Source organism: Prionailurus viverrinus, chromosome F2 (assembly GCF_022837055.1).
Source record: "Prionailurus viverrinus isolate Anna chromosome F2, UM_Priviv_1.0, whole genome shotgun sequence".
In the NCBI taxonomy this organism is placed as follows: domain Eukaryota; kingdom Metazoa; phylum Chordata; class Mammalia; order Carnivora; family Felidae; genus Prionailurus; species Prionailurus viverrinus.
In genome coordinates, this window is record NC_062578.1 from 32452479 (window position 1) to 32476011 (window position 23533).

Consider the following 23533-nt stretch of genomic DNA (forward strand, 5'->3'; position numbering starts at 1 on the left):
ATAATGGATGTGTACTTAATTTTCAGAATTGTCCAGGTTAGATCATCTCTGATGGAGGCATTTTATCTTAAATGTCAACATTAGAAACACTGAGATAAAGATCAGGGGCAGCAATCTGTGAACTGCGGAACTGTGTTAATTGTTCATTCTCAAACATAGAGATGCCAATTAATTCCATACAACCCAGATTCAAAGCAGCCATAGGGAGATGGTCCTGATGTTAGTATTGCACACAAATGAAGAAAGTACATGTGCTCCAGCGCCCAGAAAGCCGATTCTTCAACAGGCAGCAATAGAAGAATCCCAGTGCAACCAGCAATTGGTGGATGGAATCTTTGTTCTGGCGATAGGTTCCCTAAGCCAGCTGCTAGGTGGAGAGAGAAATCCCTCTCTCACCCTTACATTCAGAATCAACGGCTCAGCCACCTGGGCTCCCGCGGGCTGCGCCACCGCCTCACTTCTGGTGCACGTCTCCCCCTCTCGACCGCCAAGTGCTCACTCCCTCCCAGAGAGCACTTACACAATGGACTCACTTGTTTCCCTTGAACCTCTCCTTTGACTTCCAGCCCCAGCCCACAACTTGAGCAAGAGTCAGGCAGGAGCCTCTGCCATGGAGCACGGAGGAGCTTGGAAGCACGCGCGCACAGGCAGACGAAACAAACAATGCTTGGTCCACGAATGAATAAATTAACGACACCCATGCCCCCACCCATTGCTCTGCAACCTGCAGAAAGAAACCTGGAACGGGGTTTCCTAAACGAGAGATTTTGTTTTGTCTTTCAAACTGCAAACATTCTTCTCTGGTGACGGCAGAAGAGATGCTGTCCGTTCTGATGGCAATAAAGATTGACGGTGGCTTTGCCCGTGACAACGCCCCCAGTATCGCGCCGCGCCAGGTTCCCTGATAACCGCGAGGGGGAAGCGCAGATCCAGGGGAAAGGAACAGCAGAGGCAAAGGCAGCTTAGGAGGGATGAGAAATGGGCACTCAGGGAGGAAAAAAATAATGAATGAGTTACATAGGGTTTTAATAGTGAAACTTCGGGAGAGAAAGGGGTGGGATCTCTCTCCAGGTAACTACCTTCAAATAAAAAAAAATAGATGAATGCATAAGGAAGTGGCAAGCAACAACTTTGAGGTGAGCAGCAAGTTGTTCACCTCCTCTTGGGCGTTGTATCAGCACGCCCAGGGCTGCCCCAGAACACGCGCTCCCCATCGGAGGAGGCGGCGGCGGCGGGGGGCAGCGGTAGCAGCGGTAGCAGCAGCAGCAGCAGCAGCAGCAGCAGAAACAGCAGCAGTAATAGCGGCAGCGGCGGCACAGGCGGCGGCAGCTGCGCGCCTCCGGCCCAACCCCGCTCCGCTCCCCCTCTCCCCGGCGCCCTGCCTGTCTTGCGTGTGCGTGTGCGTGTGCTCAGCCTCAGCGTGAGGGGCACCTGCTCGTCTGGGCTCACAGCGGAGGCAGCCTCGCCGGGAGCTGCCGCTGCCGCCGCCACTGGTGCTGCCGCTCTCAGGCGCCGGGCTCCCAGTCGCCGCCGCCGCCGCCTCGCCGCCGGAGTTGGGCTCCGTGGGGCTTCCCCCCTCGCAGCCTCGGTCCTTCCCGGCTGCCTGCAAGTCAGCCCTGCTCCGAGTCACGTGTCAGTGCCTGAGGCAGAGACTGAGAGAAAAAAACGCGCTTCATTCCTTCTTCCACCGCCATACTGTATTTTATACTAAATCTCATTTTTATTCCAACATTTTACTCCCGCTCGGTGAGTACCTTCTCAGTGGCATTCTTGTCCTATTCTTTTTTTTTTGTCCTTTTTTTTTGTTTTTTGTTTTTTTGTTTTTGTTTTTCTTCTTCTTTTTTTTTCCACTTCTTTGATTATTGTTTATATTTGGGAAAGCTGGAGGAGCATGGTTTTGAGCCTTTTCCTGAATCCAAGTTTTTCTAGCATGCGATGGTTCTGTAGACAAGGCGCTGTGTCTGGGAGTCCGTGGCGACCGTGCCCGCCGGGAGCGACTCCCAAGTCCAGCAAAATATGCAACTGGTTTTATGGAAAAAGCGATGTGAAGTATGGTGCCTATTTTTTTTTTCCTTTGTAAAAATAAAAAGCATGTTTCTAACTCTTTTTTTTGCATACTCTTTTTCTGATGAGATTTTTGTATAGGTGGGATTTTACGGCAGTGTTTACAAGTTTGTGGCTTTGCAATACTGGTACAAACCACTGAGCAAAGGCATTAATTTTCTATTTTTTGTGCCGTTTTTGGAAGCCGGTGAGAACAAATTCGTTTTTTCCCTCCTGTTTTTGACACCCATTGATAACATGAAACTTTTCTTGCAGCTGGTTACTGGGATAATTTTTAAGCAAAATACTTTTTTCCTCCTTTATATTAACTATGACTTTTGCACATTTGCATTTTTTAAAAACCGAGATAATTTTATGATAGATATCCTGATATCTATATATTATCCCTTCTTCCTTCCCCTTCCCTCCCCGTAAATCAATTTTCAAATGATGGCAGTGGAAGGTTTTTCTGGAAAAAAAAAAATGAAGTGCGGTTTGGTTTCCTTGTCAACGGAGGATGAAGTGAACAGCTGAGCAGCTCGCAGAGAGCAGGTACTTGGTCCCCTTGGAGGCGTTTCCCGGGTTTGCAATGGCAACACTGGTCCTGGCAAAGGAAGCTGTGTGTGTGTGTGTGTGTGTGTGTGTGTGTGTGGGCGCGTGTGTATGTGTGTGTACGCGCGCGCGCGCGTCTTGGGCAGTGTCCGAGCCCGCGGTGGGGAAAGCCGTGCCGGGAGCTAGGGAAAGCCAAAGTCCGTTCCCTGCCTCGGGATCGTTTTTGGATGTGCGCAAAATACAGTCCCTTCCCCGGCTGCGCCCAGGTCATCTCCGCCGCGGGCGGTGTCTGCGCCGCCGCCGGCGCCGGCTGGGGACGCGGGCCCTGTAAGTTCTCCGAGGGCCACTTGCAGAGCAGGAGGGGCGAGGGCCGAGGACGCGGCGCGGGCCGGCTGGGGCGGCCCCTCGGAGCGCGCGGGAGACGTGGGGAGAAGCGGCAGGGGCAGCATCTTCCGAAGGGGGCTGGCTCCTGGCCACGCGGGCCGGGAGCTCGAGACATTTCCAGATCCCTGAGGATGGCCCCAGCCCCAGCAAGCTCAACTCCTACTCCTCCTCTTTGGCTTGAGTAAACAACGCAGTAGGTCTTTCCCAGCCCGTTTTGTCTGTTCCGAAGGGTTTTGCTTTCTTAGTGGTGTTGTCTTTGGATCTTTTCTTATCTGGTTGTGTTGCTTTGGTTTTAAGTGCTCTCTGGCGTCTTCCAGGGGATGGGGAAATAGTTACTTTCAGTGATGGTCAGTTGGGTTTAATGTTGAGGACGGGACTGTTAGTTTGAATAATTAGACTACACCCCTAAGGTACAAAATAGCCTTTTACTTAAGTTTTAAAGGGACAGTGTGTTTCCTATTTTTAACCACCTGATAGTGGTTCCAAAGGTTTTCCCCTGAGAACTGGGCACAGGGCAAAGGGTAGGGGTTGGTGATGGTGTGATTTCGGTGTATTGGTAGCATTACAGTACTCAGTGTTGAAGGTATTCTGTGGAGTTTAAGATATTTTATGATTGTTCTGTTACTTATTTCTAGTATCATCTAGCACTGCTTTTTGGAGATGTACCAGTTGGTAATAAAAAACCTTTTCTGCACTTAAGCACAGTGACAGAATCTGCTGGAAAACTTGCTGTCCACACAAATTTCTTGTCATACTTTAAATCTTAAAATCTGGAGGGTAACTATTATTTAAATGATTTGACTTTTAAGCTTTGATGTTCTTTTTCCCCCCTTAAATGAAAAATTCAGCCTTAAATTTGTAATGTGTATATAATTTGAATTCTGTTAAAGTAAATCTAAAGTAAATGAAATAACTTTTTACTTCTATGACTAAGTTTTCTTCTAGGTTATCTATAGACAAAACTAATTCCACAGTACAAAAGGGCCCATAAAAATGGGTTAATTACATACACTTTTGTGGCTTTTAAAGCAAATATTTTGAAGTCTGTAATCTCAGTTGGTGGAATGAAAGTTTTATGATTATATTTATTTACTCTCTGTGGTGAAAAAGTTATGAGTACAAATGATCATTTATCTGTAGAAGAATAACATTTATTGCAATGTCTAGAAAGCTTTTTTAAAAAAATTCACAGTGCTCTCTTATTGGTCTTTGGAAGTTGCAGTGTGAGTTATTTTTATACTCAGGGTAGCTTTTTCTGTTAAGAAAGTCCTGTTGCATTTATATAAGCAAGATAGCTCATATCTTGTCTGTGGACTATCAGACTTGATATCATGAAGGGTATAGTTCTAAGATGTGACACAAATATTATGTTACTAAGCTTTACATTTTGGTGTGTGTGTGTGTGTGTGTGTGTGTGTGTGTGGCGAGTACATTACTAAAATATAGTCTTCCATATGGTTTAAATAGCAAACAAAACATTTAAAAAGCCACTTCAACATTCTGTGTTATTTTATCGCTGTTATAATGTATATAAATAGAAGTGCTCGTTTATTTAAAAATGCAAGCTAATGCACGTGTACAATATTTCTTAGGTTGTATGTACTGTAAATCATTAAGTTATTTTGAATGAGAGAAACAGTGAGTGAAAAAGAAAAAAAACTTGAATAATCAAACCAGAATTTTCATTGCTGCCCTAAGGTGGGGGGTATAGGGTCAAAAGATGGGGGCAGAGCTTGTACTGTACTGTATGTAGGATGTTTACAAATGAGATTGACACTATAATGGGCAGAAGAAGGTGGCCACAGGATTTTAATGTGGAACAAATACGTAGTTGTGCTTTGCATTCTGTAACTAAGGATCATATTAAGAACCTTTAAATCATGTTAGGTTTTCATTTATTTAATAACCATAGTTCATTAAATTTCATATTTATGTTAAATTCTATGACATGAAAATTTTTGAAATTTCCTCTTTCATGAATCATACTGGGAAGTGTACAACTCTTTAAACTGATCACCTATTTTATGTGTGTTTTGGTTTAAAATCTTTGAATGTAGTATCCTAGAGTTAGCACCGCCTACTGGCTTCTCATGGAAAAATAATATTGTTCTTCCATTTAGTAAGCAATCCACCCGGATTCTGATCAACTTTATCATCCAGATTATTTTCCACTGCTTTCTGAGAGGAAAAAAAAATATTTTGCAAGGAGAATGGGCTTGGGAAGTAAAGATGATGGGTGAGGGTAGGAAGACACATAAATTAAATTGGTTATTGGACCATTAGCTGACCTCGAGTATTTTATTATTTGTATCTTGGCAAAGAAATCATCACAAAGGTAAAATAGCCTGTTACATTTCCTAGAACTTTTCTGTGGGATGCCAGAATTTGGACATTCTTGAAAAATCCTGGATTGTTGAATTAATTTTACAGTTTCTGTTCCAGTCTTGAACATTGTAAAGAAACCCCTCTTTGGAGTGTTGTCTTGAGTGTGTGGTTTGTCCAAAAATTTTTGAATAGAGTTTTCATAATTAAAAATAAACATTTATTTTTTTCCTTTTATAGTTATCCTTACATGATTAAAGGCAAGCAAGGAGCACACTGATTTTTTTTTTTTTTTTTTTTTTTTTTTTTTTTTTTTTTTTTTTTTTTAGTGTTCATGAAGCAGCCACACCGTAGTGATGTTATGTAGATGGGGGGAAAGTTTCAAACATATTTATAAAGGCACTTTTTATATTCTTAACCACAAAAGTTATACTGCCTTTAAAAAGAAGATAGTTCATTTTCTCTAATTATTATGAAAGGCTGTTGGTTAGAAGAGCTACTGTATTTATGCAAACAAATGATGCCTTTAGACTAAAAAATAATGAACTAGAAAAGTAATGCATATACATATACCAAAATATTGTATTTTCTTAGTTAAAAGAACCATGTGCTATGTGAATAACTGTTTCTTAGGTAAAGTAGTCATTTTTTAATTGAGCTTATATGGTATGAAGTGTGTGAAAAAGCTCCAATGTTTGTTACATTCTTGAAAGCATTCCTCTTGAGTAAGAGTCTGGTCTGGATTTCTTTACTGTTTGCTGGTATTGTAAGCAATTATACAGTGCAGCGAATCACATAAAACTCTACACTGGAAGTAGAAGAGAAGCAGATATTTAGAATTGTTTGCATGATGAGAAGGAAATTGAAGAAAACATGTTATTTCAATTTAATTTATATATTCTGTCTGACTTTTGAAAACTCTTATTTTTAAATGGTAAGCTGTGATTTTAAAATCCAGTTATTTCTTCACTTCTTTTATCACATTGCCATTAAGAGAATTCCATTTTGTGCATAAAAAACTGCAATCGTGATGAATTTTATTCCTGAAACTTGTTTATGGAGCTCTGGAATGTAATTAAAAACTAATTTAAAAAATTCCTCACTGCTCTGAAGTTATTGTTATTGTTTTCTTATTCTTTCATATTATTATTATTTGCTACTTCTAGTGACCTGCAAATGTGCCTTTAAAATCCCATTTTTGGGATGCTTGGGTGGCTCAGTCAGCTAAGCGTCTGACTCTTGATTTCAGGTCAGGTCATGATCTCATGGTTCATGGGTTTGAGCCCTGCCTCCGGTCTTGCTGACAGTGTAGAGCTTGCTTGGGATTCTCTCTCTCTCCCTTTCCCTCTCTCTGCCCCTCCCTTGTGTGTGCGCTCTCTCTCTCTCTCTCTCTCTCTCTCTCTCAAAATAAATAAAATAAACTTATTTTTTTAAATCCCATTTTCATAATTCTGTGTGATGTTTTAAAATATAATAAAGTCCTCCATAGTAATTGGCTGTGGCAACATAAACTTTCACATTAATGACGATAATGACAATTACTTTCACTACACTTTGATTTTGAGGATAATTATTAAATAAAATTTAGTTAATAAGTGATTTCTGTATGCACACAAAGCTAGTCCACATTTAGCAAGTTTTATAGAAATATAATATTTATCATTTTTATTTTTATTATTTAATTTTGGTCTGTAGAAGAGATATATCCAGCCATGGACAACCTCTACTACTTTTGGTTATTCTCATAGCTTTTAGATTTTTAAGAAAATATTAGGGCATTTTGTTGTTGTTGCTGTTCATTTGTTTTGTTAGACTTCTGTTAAATAGCAAACTTACATTATGGTTAATTGATTTTGTGTTTTTGTAATTCTCTTGTAAATTTAAAGCTTTTTGTTTGTTTTGCATTATCTTGCTGTTTTCTGGGGCTGAAATCTGGAGTATATAGAGGTGCTGATTTCATTTTCTATCCATTCCAAGTTTCAGAGAAGGCAATGGGAGAACTTTAGTTAGTGTTTAGGATAAATGTGTTCTGGACTGTCCTTGCAGACACTTCAGCTGGGGTCATGGCTGTAAGATTTATTTCTTGGGCCATATATAAATCTAAATGGAGAGAATTATGGTGGAGAACATGGGAACCCTGTCCTGATTTTCTGAAAGATGCAATGGAATGCATCACTAACCAGCCTCATAACAAAGGAAAATTAGAAATTTTATTTGCATAAATATGTAAAGTTACAGCTAACTTATAAATTTATCTTTCTATATATTTTGCTCTGAATAATGTAGCTGAATATTTTGTTTAAACTTTAATTGCGGACATTAATTGCATTCATACAGAATCCATGTGTATAGATACACATTTTGATAGTCAGATGCTAAATTATAAAAGGAACCACATATTTTTGAGTCAGTTGGGAAGTCGGTAGCATATTGGAGTAGGGAGAGTCAACGTTTTCATTAATCAAGATGAGATGGCGAGAAGAGTTAAGACTAACATTTATTGATGTGTCAAATGAATGCAGTTCATTTGTTCTTCCGTGAGTAAGTAATATCATTATTTTATATTGAGGAAACCGAGACTTACATGTAACTTCCTTAAAGCCTCACAGGGAGTAAAGGCACAAGTGAGAGGAATGTCTGAATTGACACCATTATGTCCCTCCTTCTGTATAGGGATGTTCCATTTGCAGAGAGGAGTTTGTTTTGTTTTAGCTAATCTAAAACAACTGGTCTCTATTCTTGGTACATATTTTAAAATTACTGTAGTCACTTTCAGTAGTGAGTGCTGTGGCCAGAAATAATAGAAAATGGCACCATTTACACAGAGATATTTACTGGTCCTGAAAGGACCTTTAAGTAACCATAGCATCACAAATCTTTCCACAACTCTAGGATTTTCTGAAGAGAACCCAGTCATGGAAACTTGTGGTTCTGTGATCAGGACAGAATTAGATGGTTCTATGTCTGTGGGGCTTTGCAGAGGACCTGGGGAAAAAACTCAACAAATACTGACTTACTAAGTTTAAAATGTAATTTCTACTCAAGGGTTTTACAGTGTGAAGTGGAAAATTAGTCTTTTGCACAAGTAAAACAGAACTACTGATTTCCATAACACAGCACATCTATAAATATAGGTGTCTCTTCTGTCTACCAACATTTCACTATCAACATCATCTTCACCTCAGAATTTCACTGTTACACATATTTGGATGTGACATTTTTTTCAAGCTCATTTAATCTATTTGTTAATAACATAAAACACATATAACTGCCAGGTGTTATTTTAGGATACTGTTTTTAATTGCCTCTTCAGATGTGTGAAAGATCTTCCATTATTAAATAGTTTCCTAGGAACTTAAAAAAGTGAATATTTTTCAATAAAGAATGGAAAACATAAACCACAGTGAAGGCAGTGTGAATGAATGTGAGAAAACGGATTGCAAAGGTAACGGTAAATCTGCAAGTCCATAAAAATATGGATTTGAAGGCCAAGGCCAGAAGGATTCTCAAAACCCACCTTTGTGTTTTGGAATCTGGATAACTTGAAAACTAGTGGTATAAAACAAAACCAGAAAATTAAAATACCTAGAGGAGAACCTGACTTGGTGGAGAATGGTTCAGTTTTGGACATATCACTGATTTGAAGTTCCAATATTAACTCTTGGATAAAATGACCAATGTGCAATGAAATTCAGCTCTAAAGTTAGAAAACACACTGAAAGCTAGAAATAGATAGTAAAAAAATTATCTACACTAAAACTTTAGAAGGGAATAACTTCTCCAAAGGCAAAAATTTGGGAAGCACCTGCAATTTTTCTGAGTGTATGCTAAAGGGTCTGGTTAAAATTTAAAAAAAAGAGGAAGAGGAGAATACCCACTGAAGCTTACGTGTGTGTGTGTGTGTGTGTGTGTGTGTGCGCGCGCGCGTGTGTCTGTAAAGGAGAAGTGTTGTTCAGCAGGGCTAATGCTGAATAGACTTAAAGGAGGGTGAGGCTTGAGGAGAAGGTCCTTAAATCTGTGGTTAAAATCCATTAATTTTAAAAAAGAAATAAATGAACTTGAACAAATATAATATCCTGGATATGATGTGACAGCATCATGAAGAGATCAGTTCCCAAGATTGTATGTGACTTGTGTTTGTGTATGTGTGTTTGTGAGTGTGTGTGTGTGTGTGTGTGTACACAAACTCAATAGAAAGACCAGTAAAAAGTTCCTAGAAGTAGATACATTGATTTTGAATTAGATATAGAAAAATAAAAATGCAAGGATATCCAGGATAAATACCAAAAATGAGAGCGAAGAGGGGACTAACCTATCATATATTAAATTATACTATAAAGCTTTTAAAAATAAATATATTCATTAGTTCTGTCTTCTGAAGAGGCTTCTAAACAATGTCTCTCCAGCAGCAATGAGCACATTTAGTGCACAAATTATGGTTTCTAAATCCCATTTCCTACTCAAGGGGACCAGAGCTTTTTAGAGAATTGGCTGCTTCTAAGTCTGGGCAGAAAAAGTACAAGATGATCCTGGGATATCTCATTGTGCCAGAAAGTAAGGAAATGTCCAAAGATGAGTAAGATTGTATCAGCTTTATTTATAAACTGTAACTATAGATGAGAGCCTGCTTGAAGGGCTTTCCAGTTGCCGAATTCCAATAAATTTGAACATCAGGTGGGGTGCCTGGGTGGCTTGGTCAGTTAAGCGTCCGAATTCGGCTCAGGTCATGATCTCACGGTCCGTGAGTTAGAGCCCCGCGTCGGGCTCTGTGCTGACAGCTCAGAGCCTGGAGCCTGTTTCAGATTCTGTGTCTCCCTCTCTCTCTCTGCCCCTCCCCTGTTCATGCTCTGTCTCTCTCTGTCTCAAAAATAAATAAACGTTAAAAAAAATTAAAAAAAATTGAACATCAGGTGTTGTTGGTTTGCAACCTCAGTTTTTTTTTTTCTGGGTGTAATTTGAAACTGGCCCCTTTACTCAGAGGGTAAGGAGAAACTGAAGCAAGAGGCACATTTGTCTAGATTGTGACAGTTTTAATGAGAAGAGAACTTACATTGGGTGGCCGCAAGACAAGTCGATTTCTGCATCTATCCACCAGAATCTTAAAAGTTTATGTATAGGTCTTAGTAGATCCAGTCCAGATGGGCTCAACAACACATTATCCTCTTAAGACTGTATACTTGAAATGACTCCTAGTGTAGGAACAGTGTGTGGAATGTACATCTCAAGGACGGGAGGAGGTAAGGAGCCTCTGACTGCGTGGGTCCAGCTTGAGGGTTAACCAACTGTGTTGTCTTCTCAGTGGTCTACTCCAATAAGAGTGACTGTAACGGATTGTACAACATTGAATGAGCGGCACCTGGGTGACTTAGTTGGTTAAGCATCTAACTCTTGATTTTGGCTCAGGTCATGATCTCATGGTTCGTGAGATCAAGTCCTGCATTGGGCTCTGCAATGATGGCACAGACCCTGCTCAGGATTCTTTCTCTCTCTCTTTCTCTCTCTCTCTCTCTCTCTGCCCCTCCCCTGCTTATACACACATGTGCTCTCTATCTCTCTCTCAAATAAACATTAAAAAAACATTCAGTGAAGTAAAATCCGTAAGTCCATAGTGAAACTCTTGAAAAAAAAAAAAGAAACAATGCTGACAATAATCAAATGGAAAGAAATGGTTAGCCTGTTTTTCTAAGGAGGAACTCTTCTTTAGTTGATGAGGGACCAGTTCTGTATAAAATAATGTGAGTTGATTCATGTAAAAAATGCTAGAAATAGAAAATTACTGTGTATAACTCCCATTGAAATAAATGAGTCAGGAATCATCAACAGGTGCTAAAATCATTAGATAAATGTATGTTGGGCAAACATATTCTCATGGTGCTCAAGTATCACTTCTTTTTTTTTTTAACGTTTATTTATTTTTGAGACAGAGAGAGACACAGCATGAATGGGGGAGGGGCAGAGAGAGAGGGAGACACAGAATCGGAAGCAGGCTCCAGGCTCTGAGCCATCAGCCCAGAGCCCGACGCGGGGCTCGAACTCATGGACCGCGAGATCGTGACCTGAGCTGAAGTCGGACGCTTAACCGACTGAGCCACCCAGGCGCCCCTCAAGTATCACTTCTTAATTGCATCTAGCAGTTGTCTTTTTAAATAAGTGATCAAACCTAGCTTCATTACTAGACAGCCTGATACCACAAGCCTTCTGATGGATGCGATATTAAGTCTCTTTCTGGCCCCATTTGTGAAATATTATTGCTAGAATGTTTAAGCTGAATCTAATAAACCTGTTTAAACTTAAATTTCAGTTTACAGAAAAATACAGGGAAAGAGGAGCAGGTTAAACTAAACCATGAAGAGATAATCAGACAAATTTCCTAGGTTTAGTATTCTGCATCAAACATTCCAGGGGTGTCTGGGTGGTTCAGTTGGTTAAGTGACTGACTCTTTTTTTTTTTTTTTTAATTTTTTTTTTCAACGTTTATTTATTTTTGGGACAGAGAGAGACAGAGCATGAACGGGGGAGGGGCAGAGAGAGAGGGAGACACAGAATCGGAAACAGGCTCCAGGCTCTGAGCCATCAGCCCAGAGCCCGACACGGGGCTCGAACTCCCGGACCGCGAGATCGTGACCTGGCTGAAGTCGGACGCTTAACCGACTGCGCCACCCAGGCGCCCCAAGTGACTGACTCTTGATTTCATCTCAGGTCTTGAGCTGGATCCCGAGTTGGGTTCTGCACTGGGCATAAAGCCAACTTAAAAGAAACACACAAAAAAACCCCAAAAAACCATACTAGATATGTGGCCTAGTTTCTTCCGAAGTCACACTATGGTAGGGGGACTTTTCTAGATTAGAAGAGAGTGAAAGATAAACAGATGCAGTGCATAAAGCTGTATTTGATCCTAGTTAAAACAGCAACAACAACAAACAGGCTCAAATCTTGGTAGAATTGGGAAAAATTATATATAAGCTAGATAAATGACATTATGAGACGCATGCCGCATTATTTAGTGATGAGTGCCATACATTCATGCATCATCATGAAATGGTGTGTGTGTGTAACAAATCATTTGTTAATTTTTTTAAGTTTATTTTTGAAAGAGAGAGAGATAAAGAGAGACTGTGTGCACGAGCAGGGCAGGGGCAGAGAGAGAGGGAGAGAGAATCCCAAGCAATATTTGCGCTGCCAGGATGGATCTCACCAACTGTGAACTCATAACCTGAGCCAAAATCAGGAGTCAGAAGCTTAACCAACAAAGAGCCACCCAGGTGCCCTATCATTTTTGAAATTTTTGAATGCAAAGAGTGATTAAGCAGATTTCATAGTATTCTTTCAAATTATCTGTTTGATTTTTCTTTCACTTAAAATGTTGAAAAGTCTATTAGTTGTCATTGACAAAAAATACGTATATTACAGTTAAATAGAAGCAGAAAGAAGGCCAGTTGCCCATGTTTGAGGTCATATAGGGTCTTGAAGACACAAAACCAAGAAGTAAATGAAGTTTAAGGCTAATTGTGGGACGGAAATAGTACTCAAGGGAGTGATATTATTGAATGAAGAGTATATTTTTAAGCCAGAATAAAAGAAACTTTGCATATTTACTTTTTTCGGGTCGGAATCCCCTGGCAAGAAGGGATGGAAGTATAAGGAGGAGGTGGGATGGTAATTTTCAGGAGCAAGTTTCAGACTGTCCTAAGGAAGTCAGTGTGATCAGTACTAGCATAAGAAGATGTTCACATCTTAGAAGAGGAAAGAAATTGAGTCAGTTTATTAGTTAAGTAAGGAATTCCTTATTGGTGTAGCCCTGTACTGCAGGATGGGGATTCAGTAGTAATAAGACTAATAAGGAGCCTGTTTGCCAGGAGTTTGGCATGTAATGGTGACTGTAGTCTTCTCAGGTAAGTGCGAGGTCATAGGTTCAGATGAACGGATATGGGGATAGGAGCTTGGGGAATGTAGCAGAGAATATGCAAGAGGTCTGTAAAAAGAATCTAGACCCGTAAGGAGGAAGTTGGCAGAATTAACAATTCCTTACATTTTAGTCAACACAATTGCATCACTTTCTTGAGCAGTACTTAGTCTGTAATCTGAATGGGTCTAGCAAACAACTGAGGTTTGCTTGGTTAGAAGATTAGCAAGGCACGCATGATGCAAAACACAGAGCTGGGCTTTCTAGGGATAGTATGTTGTAGAACAGAAGGGCCATAAATCTGGGCTGGGTAGGGGAGCAAGGGCAGCTCCAGGAGATGAATAAACTAAGAACAGGTAAGAATTGAGAGCCTGAGGTCAGAATGAAAACTAATAGCAAGTTTACTATTTTTAATGGAATGAGAAATTTGTAAGGATGGATGTCTTTAGTCAGAGGAGAATATTCTTCCAGATTTTGAAAGTGGAGCAGAGTCCAATGATGAACACATTTTAGAGTTTGGGAAGGCATGTGGCTAACTAAGGCAGATGCTGCTGATACTGAGAAGTTAAAGTGTTGTGAGGAGAGGCTGAGTGTTAAAATGTAATTTAGAGAAAGATTAAAAAAATTTTTTTTGATGTTTATTTTTTTGAGAGACACAGACAAAGCGCAAGCAGGGGAGGAGCAGAGAGAGAGGGAGACACAGATTCTGAAGCAGGCTCCAGGCTCTGAGCTGTCAGCACAGAGCCCAACACGGAGCTTGAACTCCCTAATGGGGAGATCATGATCTGAGCCAAAGTCAGATGCTTAACAGACTGAGCCACCCAGGCGCCCCTAGAGAAGGTTGTTTTTTTAAACCATAATTGCAGACAGGGAAAAAGGTGGAAAGGAAAACTTTAAAACGTGATAAAAAGTATCAGAGACGTTTCTAGAGGTTTATAGACAATTGATGCCTTCAAGGATTTTTTTTCATTTGTGTAGGATTTTAGTCCTCTCTTTTGGAACTTTAAGAAGAGAGCTGTAGGTAAGCAATGTTTGCATTTATCTTGATTATATTTGATTGGAATATTCAGGTAACACAGAAATAAACCCTACAGTGGTTATTGCAACCCAAAGTTCAATTTTGTAAGGAAGTTACTGATCAGAACCAGGGAAATGAATATAGGATGCTACAATGAAATACTTTCTAAACATAACAGTAAATGATTCAGATTTAAAAGAAGGTAGAACGTGTTTGTTAATATATTTTGTTGTCTAGTTGAAGCTTTTTCTTTAAGTCAGAAGTCCAGTTATGTAGATAGACAATAGCTGTTGTTACTGCTAGTTACGTGGCTGCAGCAGCTACAACCTCATTCCATTTATAGATCATTCCTTGTGGGTTCAGACTCACTGCTAAGTGCTTAGTCCTATTGTACCTCATCTTTGTTACACCCTGGAAGAATATATTATTATCCCAGATAGTAATATTTGGGAAGAAATAGAAGATCAGACAGATGACGTGTCAAAATTGCTGTCAAATGTCTGATGGAAGATCTGAGCACAAGCCTTTTTGTTCCACACTTACACCTCCATGCCTTGTTTTAAAAATGGAGAAAAAGAGATACTTGATTTGTATATCATCAGGTCAGTGACATTTGTCCAACAAAATACACACTCACCTCAGCTCCCTGTATATGGAAGCTTAAAAAACACAATGCTTTCATTCGGAGCTAGGCAATTGTGAGATTTTAAACATTTGTTCATTCATTCTACCACTATTTATTGAGAATCTGTGGCATCTAAGTGAGGTTTAGGAGATTTAAAAAAAAAAGCCTAAGAACAAAAGACACTGAACGTATCCTCATGAACTGACAAATCTACTTGAAGGAAACGGTGCAAGTGAAAAGTGACAGTGATGAAGTCATCAGAATTAAGAAAATTACAGATGATTACTTATAGTTACTGAGATTTATTTATTTTGAGAGAGAGAGCAGGGGAGGGGCAGAGAAAGAGAGAGAGAGAATCCCAAGCAGGCTCTGCACTGAGTCCAAAGTGGGACTTGAATCCATGAACTGTGAGATCATGACCTGAGCCAAAGTCAAGAGTTAGACGCTTAACGGACTGAGCCACCCCGGCGCCCCTAGGCACCTGAAAAACTTGGAAAGCAGTGCCTCTCTCTTCTTACTTGCAGTGACTTTGCAAGGCCCTCCCATTGGGAAATATGACATTACTCTCTTGATACTGTGTCTGTAGTTAGGAATACGTGAGCCTGAGCTCATACAGGGGAAATGTATAGCGGGAAAAGTAAAAGGGCCAAGGAAAAGAACAGTATAACAAAAAGATTTAGAGACGGCATCTGGAAGGGAAGTTGGGAGATGAAAAGGAATGATAGACTTTTGAAGAAAAAAGAGGTCAGCAATAAAGAGGTACAATTGATAGGAGTGTATGACTTTGTATTCATAAGTGTTTTGTTCACTAAAGTAGAGTTCATTGGGAAAATGAATTTTATTTTGAACTATATTGAGATTACTCAAAATTTCAAATAAAAATACCTTATTAGAAACTCTTTTTTTTTCCAACGTTTATTTATTTTTGGGACAGAGAGAGACAGAGCATGAATGGGGGAGGGGCAGAGAGAGAGGGAGACACAGAATCGGAAACAGGCTCCAGGCTCTGAGCCATCAGCCCAGAGCCCAACGCGGGGCTCGAACTCCCGGACCGCGAGATCGTGACCTGGCTGAAGTCGGACGCTTAACCGACTGCGCCACCCAGGCGCCCCCTTATTAGAAACTCTTGAATGCTATAAAACATATAAAATGAGTTCAGAAATATCGATGCATTTAGATGTTTTAGGTGGACAGCAATATACAGTTGACCCTTAAAAAACACAGGTTTGAACTGTGCAGGTCCACTTATATGCGGATTTGTTGTTGTTGTTGTTAAGTTTTTGGAGAGTCAGAAGTCATACACAGATGTTCAACTGCACAGGAGTCTGTGCCCCTAACCCCTATGTTGTTCAAGAGTTAACTGTCATTTTATTAATAATTTAGTTTAGTGAACCAGTCGTATGAACATAATTTCTGTTTTATTTAATTTCTTAGCATATTCCATCACGGTTGTAGTTTTTATTTCAGAATTGCTAGATCTTCCTTCCTTATTCCAGACCTCCCTCCTGACATTGTCGCAATTGTAGAAAAAAAAAATAACAGAAAAAAGAAGGTGTCGAAGGGGGAAGAGGGGAATAGAGGAGGAGGCCAGCAACAGTACGGGGGAGACAGTCCCTAGATCAGTAGTGCCCCGCTGAAAGCCAGCCACCTTGCGTAACTTTAAATTTTTTAGAAGACCCGTTCAGAAGTAGAAAGAAACAGGTGAAATTAATTTTCATAATATGTATATGTAACTTTATATTTTATGTAATTTTATAAAAAATGATCATTTCAACATGTAATCAGTATAAAAGTATTTTTTTAATTTTCTACTTTTTTTGGTATTAAGTCTTTGAAATCCAATGTGCATTTTACATTTAGAGCACAGAACTAGCCAAGGTTAAAGTGCTCAATAGCCGCTCGTAGCTATCTAGTATCTGGAGGGTTCAGAAGTCTCAGGACGATGTCATGTTTTACAATTTTTTGATGTTTTGCATTTACCAGAGATTAGCCAAGATATACTTTGAAATACTCTCTGATTGTCTCAATTTTAGCCTTCACTTTTTATTAAGAATCTAAATTGAAATCTTTTGAAGTTCATTCCTGCTAAAAAGTGATCTCAAAGTATGGTCAGTTGGCTAAGGAATAATAGTATTTGTCCAGTAAATATATTTCCTGACAATTTGCTTTTTCACCATTCTGTGTGTCATGAGATACTCTATGATGTATGAGAATGGAAATTTCAATGGAGAAGAGGCAGACAGTGATAAATTCCCTAAGAGGTAAAAATAAAGTTCAGGCTGATTTTGTATGAAATCAGAAGATTAATTTCTGTATGTAATTCCACTCACAAAGTATGACTCATAATTTAGTGAATAAAGTCAAACCAGTTTTAGATGACTATATATAGAATGACACATTATTTTAAAAGAACACCACAAGTTTATAGAATATCAAATAATTTGTGTAACCTCCAAGATTAAAGTGAGTTAGTATCTTTGGCTAAAACTTGTGAGTCATCAGGAATTTGATGGGGAAATATGAACATTGAGTGTTGATCCATCATCTCTCATTTTTTGGTTGTTTCAGAGGTAAGCCTAGGTCAGTATACCCTTTACAGGTCTTCCAAGGTGTGTTCTTGGGTGATTGAGAGGGATATGACCACATGAATGTGTGTGATTGGGTAGGGGAGGGAATTCATTTCTCAAGAAATGGCATTAGGTATCTATTTGCCATATAGAATCAAATTAGAGGAGTAGCTCTCATTCTTTCTTGCCCATTCTTTTTGATGCCATGTTGCTTTGTCCCTAAAAGAGGCATGCGTGACATTATTAATTTAAATAAATTTTACTATAAGATAGATTTCTTGTTTTTGATACCCCTGAAGGGAGTTGGAAACACTCAAAGCATGCTAATTCCAGATTTTTGGGTTCTGAGGTTTTGACTGAATGTGCCATGGTTTTGATTCAGATGTATAATTGCAAAACAAATTTATTTCAAATTAGTAACGAGCCAGTCATCCCTTTTTCCTTCATGGCAAAATATTATTGTGAATTTGGTATTTTTACTTATCTAGTGAGCATTATATTGGTCTGTCTGATCTTCACTTAGAGATTAATCCTTAGTTGTTTTTGATCTTACTCTGGTAAAGGAGAAGCAGCTTAATCATATCTATATTGAAATCCCATAATCTCTGATTAGGTTTACAGTATACCTAGGAAAGAAGATAGGTTTAGATTTTGTTACAAGTGAAAATAAATGGTTTGGCCTTATGATTTCCTTTAATTGATACAGAATATTATTCATTCTGAAAATCTAAATTTTTAATTTTACACTTCATTAGATGATTTCTTCCAAATAGCTAAATTGATGCATATATTCTCAAATGTATATTTTCTAAAAAATGAAATCAAAATGAAAAATGCCCAAAAAGTCTTAAAACGAAGCATTGTTGTTGTGATAGTATTGATGTTGAAATTTTAATCAGACACTAGTGAGAAGATTCAAAATTACATCTTCCTTCTTATTCACACTGTAGGGTATGTATTTTTTCAGTTTTGTTTAAATAAGTAATGATATAATTTCTAGTAAACATCAGTAATTGTATACTTGTATAAATTATACATAATACATATAAATGTTTATGTGTATACTACATAATATGTCTAGTAAAAACTTTTCACTTAATAATATACTTCTCATAATATTATGTATAGTAAACACTTTTCACTTAACAATAAACTTTAAACACACTGTCATCGACTATCATTTGCAATATAATTTTAATGGCAGTGTAGAATTTCACAGTATAGTTTGCTATACCCCATTGTGAATATTTTAGTTGATTCTCTTTGCGTTTTCTTTTGATTTTTATTTCAAATAATGTTTATTCCCATACTTACATCTTTCTGTGTTTGTTTTAGTGCAGTGTTGTAGCATTATGTGCACTTTTCACTTACATTAATTCATAGATTTTTTGGTTATATATTTAGTGAAAACACAAGCTGAGCAGTTATCCATTATTCAAGGAATTTGTCTTCTTGTCCAACCTTGGTAGAAAAACTGTGTTGGATGGATAAAGAAATTGTGGTTTATATACACAATGGAATACTACTTGGCAATGCGAAAGAATGAAATACGGCCTTTTGTAGCAATGTGGATGGAACTGGAGAGTGTTATGCTAAGTGAAATAAGTCATACAGAGAAAGACAGATGCCATGTTTTGACTCTTATGTGGATCCTGAGAAACTTAACGGAAGACCATGGGGGAGGGGAAGGAAAAAAAAAGTTAGAGAGGGAGGCATCCAAACCATAAGTGACTCTTAAAAACTGAGAACAAACTGAGGGTTGATGGGGGGTGGGAGGGGATGGAGGGTGGGTGATGGGTATTGAAGAGGGCACCTGTTGGGATGAGCACTGGGTGTTGTATGGAAACCAATTTGACAATAAATTTCATATTAAAAAAAACGTGTTGGACTTAGGATAAAAAAAAGCAAATCACATGTAAGTAGTGTATAATCTATTTAAGGTATTTTCATGAGCAATTTTTACATACCTTTCATGATTACTCTGGAACCACTAGGAAATAGGTTATGCAGTTGCATTTCATAGAATATTTTTCTTGCATGGGCAATAACAGTGTGAACTTCTAATTAAAAAAATTTCCAGACCGTTTAAAATTTAAAGTTTAAAATGTTATAATGATTTCTTAATAGTTCCACCACATATATGTGTACTGATTTTTGAGTATTCTGGTTGCTTACCAGCACAAATAATACTTTTTAGTAATACGTCACTCACATGTGGAAGTTACTCAAAACATATAAAATAAAAGCAGTATTACATGGGAAAGGAGTAGATGTCAGTACCTTTTGCAGTTGTAAATTAATTTATTTCCGACAACATAACAAAGAAATGTTAATTCTTTTGAAACAGAAACCATTGGAAATCAGAAGGATGCTTATGCCATTTATCATTTGTCACTCAGGTGAACTGGGCTTTTTACTTGCCATAAGAAGAGTGCCTGGTGCTGTGAATCTTTTCTAGAGAAGAGAAGCTGTACATACGTAGCCTCCTTTTGAGTTCTCCAAAGTTGCCAGGATGACTTAAGTTTGCAGGAAAGAACTAGAACCATTTGGTGTTCAGTTTTTTGTTTGTTTTCATTTTTGTTTTTTGTCTGTTGTGTGAGTCACAGCACAGTTGTGAAAAGTACAGGAAGAAAATAATGATTTTCTCAGCAGATTATTCTAAACTAATTTTAATGGAAGTTTTCAAATGCTTTTCTTTCACTTACTCTTGGGTTTAATGAGGGTTTTCTGCCTTCATATTGTTGATGGCAATAGTAAAAAATGATGCTGCTCAAAGTAGTCTGTGGCCTATTTTTTTTTAATGTTTATTTTTGAGAGAGAGAGAGAGTGTGTGAGTTGGGGAAAGGCAGAGAGAGAGAGGGACACAGACTCGGAAATAGGCCCCAGGCCCCAGGCTCCCAGTTATCAGCACAGAGCCCCATGCGGGACTTGAACCCACAGACCAGGAGATCATGTCCTGAGCCGAAGTTGGATGCTTAACCAGCTGAGCCACCCAGGCACCCCAGAAGCATTTTATTGACAGACAGAATTATAGCTCTAAAAATTATAGCTCTAAAAGAAATAATAAGGAAAGAGGAGCACAAAATATTTTTTTTCTTTTCAGATGAAAATATCTGGAAAATACTGATGGATTAAAATCTGTAAACAATATTCTATGATTCCCTTAAAGTAAACAATGGAATAAGGTCTTAAAATTTTTTTTTCTTATTTACAGAGAGACACATTTTGACTCCATTGTTTTATGTTGAATGCCTACAAACTTGCATTGTAAATGTGCCTGTTCTTACTGCCTGCAGGTTCTGCAAGTATGTTTACATATCCCTGATTAACATCAGTTTTACCTAAATCAAGTTACTTTTCTTTTTCTTTGTTTTTTGTTTGCTTTTACAGAAATGTTGTCTCACCATAGTATGTTCCCCAAAGTACCACTTTGACATTTTGCTTTTTAAAAAATATTTGGTGAATTCTTAAATGTATCTTTTTGGTGCATGCCATATGTTCAACTCCTGTCTCAAATTTCTTCATAAAGCTTATGTGATTATTTCTGTAGTCATTTCCAAAAATAACTTACTCTGAAGACATGATTTTAGTAAGCAAAAACAGTGTTCACAGTGTTACTAGGTTTAAATAATATAGAACTGTTTTTAATGTGTATTTATTTTTGAAAGAGAGAGAGACACAGAGACAGAGCACGAGTGGGGGAGGAGCAGAGAGAGAGGGAGGCACAGAATCTGAAGCAGGCTCTAGGCTCTGAGCTATCAGTGCAGAGCCTGACGCGGGACTTGAACTCACAAGCTGCCAGATCATGACCTGAACTGAAGTCAGATGTTTAACCCCCTGAGCCACACAGGTGCCCCTATAATTAGTTCTTTTTTGTTTTTAATTTTTTTCAATGTTTATCTTTATTTTTGATACAGAGAGAGACAGAACATGAGCGGGGAAGGGGCAGAGAGAGAGAGAGGGTGACACAGAATCAGAAGCAGGCTCCAGGCTTTGAACTGTCAGCACAGATCAGCACAGAGCCCAACGCGGAGCTCTAGCTTGCCAACTGCGAGATCATGACCCGAGCTGAAGTCGGACATTCAACCCACTGAGCCACCCAGGTACCCCTAATTAGTTCTTTTTAAAAAAAAAAGGTCAGGGGCGCCTGGGTGGCGCAGTCGGTTAAGCATCCGACTTCAGCCAGGTCACGATCTCGCGGTCCGTGAGTTCGAGCCCCGCGTCGGGCTCTGGGCTGATGGCTCGGAGCCTGGAGCCTGTTTCCCATTCTGTGTCTCCCTCTCTCTCTGCCCCTCCCCCGTTCATGCTCTGTCTCTCTCTGTCCCAAAAATAAATAAACGTTGAAAAAAAAATTATTAAAAAAAAAAAAAGGTCAGGACTCTCTTTCTTTATATCTAAGTAAATTGTATACACTAACAAATTAGAAAAATTGCCATGAGTTATCCTTTTCCATTCACAATATAGTTAGTATATTACATTTTTTAGACTTGACTCTCAGAGCTGAAAGAGCTTAACTGGTAAATTTTTTAACTGGTCAATGATCAGCTTTTCTGTTGAGGCTGTGTTGGTTCCAGGCCCTTCAGGAGCAACTTCAGCTTTCCAGAAAGAGAGTTCTCAGCGTCCCCAAGACCAGAGAATCTTGAAAGGGCCTTGGATGGGCAGATGAAGACCTGGATGTAATTCCCACTCTGACTTTTGAGCTCACATTACACTTTGCATGCCGCAGCTTTGGTTACCGCATCTGTAGAAAGTGGTGCTAAATTCCTTTTCCCTGTTTGATTATTGGAATGATTGACAGAAAAAAAAAAGCACTTTGTGTTACTCAAATACATTATTTCTTATTTAAATGTCAAATTTCAAAAAATAAGGAAGTTTTATTTTTTAAATGTTTATTTATTTTTGAGAGAGAGAGGGCACAAGCCAGGGAGGGGCAGAGAAACAGAGGGAAACACAGAATCCGAAGCAGACTCCAGGCTGTGAGCTGTCAGTGCAGAGCCCGACGTGCTGCTCAAACCCACGAACTGTGAGATCATGACCTGGGCCGAAGTTGGACACTTAACTGACTGAGCCACTCAGGTGCCCCCAAATAAGAAAGTTTTAAAGCAGAGGTCACAAACAAGGCTGAGATCGCCTCTCTGTGATATGAGAGGGTTCTCTAACATGACTACCTCAGAGTAGCAGCCTTGTCTAAATAGGAACCCTATTGTATCTAGGATCCCAGGGTAAAAGATAAATAAGAAGGAAGGAGGCCATTTAGGTGGAAGATTGTACTGGCTACATGAAGCTGCCATCCTTGTGGGAGGTACGATTGTGAACTGGAGAAGCTTATATACATACACACCTGAACACATAAATAATAATAATAACAATAATAAAGAAAAACATTAAAGTTAACAAGTTTTGCAAGTATACTCCTCAAAGAAGGCTATCTATATAATATATAATAAGGAGCCTGTATTTTTCGGGAGGTATTGTCTTTTTGATATTCCCTGATATCCAGCTGGTTCCCATGCAGTTTTCAAAACATTCAAAACAACACTACTGCTGACCAGACAAAATGTAACTTGTGGCTCTTTGTGAGATTCCTTTCACTGGCCACTTTTTGGCCCGAGTTATAAAACTCTCTGAAAGTTTTTTGGTTTAAGTCTGGTGTGTTGTAAAAAAACACACCTTTTGAATCTGAGAGATCTGGACTCAAATACTAGCTTTGCATCTACCTCTAAAAGTTTCCTTTTGTCATCTGCAAAGTGGGGATGGTAACATCTAAGTCTAATGGCTGCTGTCAGCATCACCTTTAATAAACTGAACCACCACATGACAATGTGTTTAATAAATGATGGGTGGCCCTTACATCCAATTTGGAAGCATCTCGGTGTTAGATAAAAATTTCAGTGCTCTGACTGCAGCTTTGAGACTCAGGTTTATGGGGATTTAGGGAGGAGCTTGGAAATATTAGAAGTTTCCAGTTTATTTTAAGGTGCCTTTGGGGTGGGCACCAGTGTTCTATCAAGTAATTCATAAACATTACAAAGTAAATTTAGCATTCTGATGTACTGCCCCTTCACCTTTCCACCCCCAGCTCTGTGAGTGTGTGCACATGTGTGTGTGTGCACACGCAC

General features: G+C 38.9%; 1 protein-coding gene across 15 annotated transcripts in view; it reads left to right on the forward strand.

The window, feature by feature from the left end:
• The first annotated feature begins 946 nt into the window (after positions 1 to 946).
• Positions 947 to 23533, forward strand: part of RALYL (RALY RNA binding protein like) — a 711896-nt gene continuing 689309 nt past the window's right edge. For 5 of the 15 annotated variants that reach the window (XM_047842023.1, XM_047842020.1, XM_047842024.1 and 2 more), the window contains exon 1: positions 1615 to 2595. The gene's annotated coding sequence lies outside the window, so the exon portion shown is untranslated. Of the gene's footprint in view, positions 1137 to 1427; positions 2596 to 2677; positions 2923 to 3013; positions 3173 to 23533 lie in introns of those variants that run through there. The other 10 variants (XM_047842029.1, XM_047842028.1, XM_047842022.1 and 7 more) reach the window with 9 other exon arrangements.